The following is a 7,058-nucleotide window of genomic DNA, read 5'->3' on the forward strand; positions in this document are numbered from 1 at the left end:
GAACCTGCAAAATTTCAAATTAAAAATATCCTGAAAACATTATCCTCATCAGTTCATTCAGTCCCATGTAATTAATTCTTGTTCTGGTTGATCCTGGGTAGCAATTTCATGAAGCCATCAGTGTCTTCATTAGAGTTCTGAAAATTCTTACCCAGTCCAATGGTACGATCTTAAAACTATGAGGAAAAATCTGTATTCCAGTGTACTTGTCAAAGTCTTTTCCATGAATCTTCTTGAAGAAGTGATTTTGAACCATAGGTGATTGCAAATATTTTTATAGAAGAATTAAAATAATAACTATGAATGACAAAGACTCAGAATGGTCATGGTTGAAAATCTGATGAGAGTTCATTATAATTAGTATTGACAAGAAAATTTGGTTATTTCTGTGACATAAACATTTTAACATAATAGCCAAAATTATGACTGATAGCATTATATTTCTAGAAATCGCATGCAATTTTTGGAACACTCATAAAAATAACATACCCATAAATATAACTTGAAGAAGGTTAGCATCTCTTATTAATTGGCAATGCTTCCCATATAATTAACATACTAAATAAGCCTAATTAGTTTAATATCTCTCTTTCTCAAGGTGAAAGACACATCCTTTGGGGCTTTCCAAGGGCCCAACTGGAAAACTCCAAAGTTAATTCCAGATCAAAAAGATTTACTTTAGAATTTAATTCTGGGAAGTTGGTCAAAAATGTCAAAATGGTTATCTGTTTATATTTTATTGAAACATAATTGATTATGCATATTTCTGGGGTACAGAGTTGAATATCTATACCTGTGTACAATATGTGATGATCAAATCAAGATAATTAGCATGTTCATCATTACAAAACATAATCGTTCTTTGTGTCCATTAACCAATTTCTCCCTAACCCCTCTCCGCCTCCGCCTTTCCCATCTCTAGTAACCACAGTTCTGTTCTCTCCTTCCAAAAGTTCAATGTATATTGTATTCTTTCTTTTATTTCTCTTCCTCTCTTTCTTTCTTTCCTTCCTTCCTTCCTCCCACTTATAAGTGAAGATGTGGTATTTCTCTTTCTGTGCCTGGCTTTTAAAAAAATATTTTATTTTATTTTATTTTTTGAAACATAACCATATGTATCTGCAGAGTACAGCATTGAATATCAATACCTGTGTGCAATATGAGATGACCTTCTGATCTCGAAGACAGTCATTTTGAAATAATCTGGGTGGACAAAAAAAGATAGGAAAAAATAATTTTAAAAAATGAAGAAAATCTAAGAGAGCTAGCAGACAACCTTAAGCACACAAACATCTGAATCATGGGTGTTCCAGAAGGGGAGGAGAAAGGAAAAGGCATGTAAAACCTATTCAACATAGATTAAAATAATAACAGAAAACTTCTCAGATATAGGGAGAGACACAGACCTTCAGAACCAGGAGGCTCAAAGATCCCCAAACAGATTCAACCCAAAAAGATCCTCTCCAAGACACATTATAGTCAAACAGGCAAAGCTCAAGGACAAAGAGAGAATCTTAAAAGAAGTAAGAGAAAAGCATCAAGTCAACTATAAGGGAGTTCCCTTCAGACTAACAGTAGACTTCTCAAAAGAAATTCTAAAGGCCAGAAGAAAATGGGATGATACATTCAAAATACTAAAAGAAAAAAACTGCCAGCCAAGAAGACTATACCCAGCAAGCCTATCCTTCAGAAATGAGAGAGAAACAGTGTATTTTCCAGACAAACAAAAACTGCAGGAGTTCACCACCACAGGGCCAGCCCCACAAGAAATCTTCAAGGGAGTCCTGCATCTGGAATGTGAAAAACAATTATTACTATCACTAATACACACAAAAAAACAAAACTCACTAGTAGAACAAAAATGCAAATGAGCAAGAGAAAGAAACCAAACCTCACCACCACAAAAAAACATAATGACAATGTAATAATGCCCCTGCTTTATTTCTGACTTTAGTAATTTCTGTCTTCTCTTTTCTTCTTGGTCAGTCTAGATAAAGACCAAAATTTGGCCCGCAAATTTTGTTGATCTTTTTAAAGAGTCAAGTTTTGGTTTTGTTGAACTTCTCTATTGTTTTTTAATTCCCTGTTTCATATATTTCTGTTGTGATCTTTGTTATTTCCTACTTATATTTGCTTTTGGTTTAGTTTGCTCTTCTTTTTCTATTTTCTTAAAGTAGAAGTCTCCATTACTGATTTGAGATTTTTCTTATTTCTAATACAGGTGTTTACAAGTATAAATCTTCCTCTAAGCATGGCATGAGCCCTGCATCCTATAAATTTTGATATGTTGTGCTATGATTTTTACCTCAAAATTCTTTCTAATTTCTCTGTGGCTTTTCTTTTTACCCATTGTTTACTTAAGAAGAGTACTGTTGAATGCACACAGTTGTGAATTTTCTAAATTTCCTTCTGTCATTGTGGTCAGAGAACATATTTTCTATGATCTTAGTCTTTTTAAATGTATTAAGATTTGTTTTGTGGCCAAAAAAAATTCACAAAATAAAAAAATGTGATAATTGTATGTGGAGTATGCATAAAGCAAATGTACCTCACAGGGCCTGGTTTTCCAAAGCCTTACAGTTTCAAATATTGACCTTGCAAAGGACAGGAAATTTTCCCCAGGCTATATAGTCTCTGTTGTAAAATAAAGAATTGTTAACACAGCAAGATTGCTGGCTCAAAGACAGACAGGTTACTGATTAATATGTAAAGATACTGGGAAATTGGGCCAGCCCATGGGTCACTCGGGAGAGTGTGGTGCTGATAACACCAAGGCCATGGGTTCGGATCCCATGTAGGGATGGCTAGTTAGCTCACTGAGTGAGCGTGGTGCTGAGAACACCAAGCCAAGGGTTAAGATCCCCTTACCGGTCATCTTTAAAATAAAAAAAATTTTAAAAAAGATACTGGGAAATTGCTGTAAGGAGAGAATGTTTGCTAAAATCAAGCTTTTGTTGCAAATTGCACTATGCAATGTGACCTTTCCTGTCTTACTGAATGTTACCAGCTTCTATTGTTAAACTTGTTAAACTGTACTTAGCAAAAACCCCACTTATGTTCTCTTCCTGTAACTTCCTGGTCTGGAGAATAAATGTGGGAAGAGAACCCCAATTCATGGTTAATTTCCCAAATGGAAGGAATGCCTCTATCTTGAGGGTTCCAGGAGATTAACTCTTTTGGGGGGCTTCTCACTGCTCAGAAGAGTTGGGCTTTGAGTAATCTTTGTTGGCTCCATCACCCAGGGGAAAAGGGGTTACAAATCCTTGGGAGGCAAAGCAACAATTGTACATATTCATGGGGTACAGAGTGACATTTCAATACATATGTACTATGTGTAATGATCAAGGCAGGGTTTTTAACATGTCCATCACCTCAAACATTTATCATTTCTTTGTGTTGGGAACATTTGAAATCCTCTTCTCTAGGTATCTAGAAATATAAAATAAATTATTGTTAATTACAGTCACCTAACAGTGCTGTGGAACACAAGAACTTACTCTAAGGATCCCATTTTTTATGTTGAATCTTAGGTCTCTCAAAGTCAAGATAAAAGCCTAAGAGAGAAATGCCACAGGGTCAAGTCATGTAATGCTTTCACAGTATAACTGTTGCACAAACATTTTCTTGAGGCTGGTGGGTGCCACCCTGTGCTGTGTCTGGCCTACCCTAACACGGGAGTCTTACTTTTTGGAGGCAAGTGCTCTAAAAGCTTTTAAGTGCTGATGCTCACTAGTCAAGTTGTGGCTTTGGCTCTGGAATTCCTTTTTTTTTTTTTTTTTTTTTTTTTTTTTTTTTTTTTTTTTTTAAAGATGACCGGGAAGGGGATCTTAACCCTTGACTTGGTGTTGTCAGCACCACGCTCTCCCAAGTGAGCCACGGGCCAGTCCTGGCTCTGAGATTCCTTTGAACAGTGATTTCCCCTACTTAAGTACACAAGGAAAATAAATGAAGAGGACTGATATGGGTTGACTGTGTCCCCCAAGTTTTATTTATTAGAAACTTAATCCCCACCATGACTCTTAAGAGAGTGGGAAACGCTATTATGGTAATTGAAGGGTGGGGCCTTGAAGAGGTGATTGGATTGTGAGGACTGTGCCCTTGTGAATGGATTGATCCATTCTTGCAATAGTGGGCATGGCTCAGATGGCTTTATAAGGAGAGTGAGAAGCTTAGCCCTCTCTCTTGTTCCTGTCATTCTCACAATGTGACACCCTGCATCACTGTAGAGTCACTACCAAAGAAGGCCCTCACCAGATGTGTTTCCTGGACTGTGGGCTTCCCAGCCTACAAACTGTAAGAAATAAATTTCATTTCTTTATACATTACCCAGTTTCAGGTATTCTGTCACAAGTAACAGACATGGACTAATACAAGGACAGAACACAAAATCCCTGCAAACTTCCAAAAGCTGAGTTCACACCCCTTGTAGCAATTGCCATGTACTGCCAGTATCTGTCTGACCCAGTCAGACACCTGAGGCCCCCCTGCAGGACCCAGAACTGTTTCTGCTGTGCCTTCCACTCTTGCCAGGGACTCATCAACCCCTGCAATCCCCCAAAGGCCACATGCTCTCTCACAGCACAAGCTAACTCCAGATTGGAAAGACAAAAAGATCAGGGGCTCAATGCAAATAAGCAGAGTCTGACCGGAGGGGAACTAACCCTCAGGGCTCCATGGGGAACAGGGGATCTCAAGAGGGGTCAACTCTCCTGTGTTGTTTTCCTTGTGGGGTCTCGGAGTGCTCAGCAGTGTCTTTCACGTCCCATTGTCGGTTGCCAGAACCGTCAAAGACAAAATAACAAGTTTAGTTGTAGATCCAATTGGCTTTTGTTTGTGATTCATGAATGGGGCAGCCTCAATTCTACAAACTAGAATGAGAGTGCCCACTGGACGATAATGGAACAGCAGGTTGGGAACAAGGGAACAGAAAAGTAGAAAAAAAGCTGATTAGCTAACATCAGGTTACTTCAGTTTCCTTTTCTGTAAGGGCTAAAGCAGAGGGGACTTCTTATCGTACTGCCTCAGGTAGACTAGAATCTCCTATTTTTAGGAAAAACTGGTCTTTTTTAGGATCTATCTGCTTCCTTAAAGTTTTGGTTTGACTATGTGGCATTTAGCAAGAGTAACTCCAGTTTGGTTTGGTCTGGTCTGTGGAGGCCTAGTGCAGAAGCTCAGTTCAAAATAATGGCCTCCCATAATTTTTGTTTAACAATGTTTTAGACTTTTCTGGCCCTATAGTCTCTGCCAAGAGTACTCAGCTCTGCTACTGTAGCAACAAAGTAGCCATAGATCATCTGTAAATGAATGAACATGACAATGTTACAATAAAACTTTATTTACAGAAACAGGCAGAGGGCTAGCCTGTGGGTGGAAGTTCACAGATCCCTGCTCTAGTCATCCTGGAGAGGAAAGGACATGGGAGTGAGGACAGTGTAATGGGGGACGGGGCTGCCTACAGGAATGTGGAAATGGCACAGACACGGAGAAGGACAACGAAGGTGGGGAACAGAGCTGGAGACCCAGAATGCTGATGCAGGACACTAGGTGTCTCCTCTCTCTCTCCACAACCTTCACTCTTGGCCTCTCCCATCAGTTTTAGGACTCCTCCTCATCTGAGGGGACTGAGGCACCCTATCTGGCTCCCCAGTTCTCACTGAAAACCCCAAAGTGAGTGCTCCAACCTCTGCCCCACAGGGTCACCCTTGAAGGCAACACAGCCAGGCAGGGGCCTTTGCTCCCTGTCCCTCCCCCCTCTGGTTCTGGTCCCAGTCCAGAGTTGACCTCTCAGCCCAGAAGGGCCTGTCCAGAAAGGTCTTGCCATCCTCTACTCAGGAAGCCCCTGCAGGCTGGAGGGCAGCCTTCCCTCTGCCGCCTCCTGTGTTTTCTTTCTCATACGAACAGCAGCTCTCCCAAGTGGGCCCCATGGGCCAGTCTGGCTTCTCGCACACAGAGGAGCTGGGCCAGTGAGTGGTGGCGGCCCCCATGGCTGGGCTCCAGAGAGCCTGAGCTGCCGTCCAGGGCACCCGCTGGGCAGGTGGCTGCACGGCCCGAGGTCAGTTCCTGAAAGGAGCCTTTTCCATTGGTAAAATGGGGTGAGGGGTCTGCCTCCCAGGGATGAGCAGATGAATATTGGAAGCTCCCAGCAGAGCCTGAAATTTAGGAGGGGGTGGGGTGGGGCCCAGCAAGGCTGGTGAATGAGGGAGGGCAGAGGGGTGGGGAGGCTGCAGATGAGGAGGGCTTCCTCCTGGGGACCATTTATTCTGGGTGTGACCCCGTCCTCACAGGCAGCGACCCGCTGAAGGTCACACGTGGAGGGTACCAGGGAGACCTAACCCTTTCACCTGTCAGCAACAGTGAAAACTCCACGTCAGAAAGGGCTGCATGGCCCAGGGAGCCCAAACCCTGGCGGGGCTGGCCACCAGGCTCTGCATCGCACCTCTGGGTGTGGGAGCAAGAGTCTAACTTCCTAAACTAGTTTTCTATATCTCCCAAGTTGTCTACGGTAGCCATGTATTAACTTTACAATCAGAAAAGGATGTTACTGTAATCAAGTTAATCGGACCACAAGACAAAAACAAAAGGACCAGACCCCAGAAGGCTGCTCGGAAGCGGGTTGAGATGAAGGGAAAAGAACGGAGCTCGGGAAGGACAGGCGCCCGCTCTGGGCCCCGCCCGGGGGCGATGCCGCGGGGGCCACCGTCAGGGCGCTCACCGCTGGGGGCGCGCCTGTGTCCCTGCCCACCCCCTGCACCGAGCCCAGCGCCCTTGCCGAAATCGCCACTTGGGCAACTTCTTCCCCGGCCTCTTCCTCCTGCCCCCACCTCCCAACCGCTTCCTCTAAATCTCCCTTGTTAATCACAGTACAAGGCGGACGCATTATTTTACCCCAAGAGTTTCCAAATGTGGGAACTCCACAGCCCCAAATCGTTTGCATCTGAACTTCCTGCAGCACCCCGGGCGGGGACGGGCGGAGACCTGCCATCTCGGGATCGCTGAGCGCAGAGGCACCCGGGTGGTGGCGGGGGGGGGTCGCGATTGCAAATATTTTTATGGAAGAA

Source organism: Galeopterus variegatus, unplaced genomic scaffold (genome assembly GCF_000696425.1).
Source record: "Galeopterus variegatus unplaced genomic scaffold, G_variegatus-3.0.2 Scaffold1826, whole genome shotgun sequence".
NCBI classification, from domain to species: domain Eukaryota; kingdom Metazoa; phylum Chordata; class Mammalia; order Dermoptera; family Cynocephalidae; genus Galeopterus; species Galeopterus variegatus.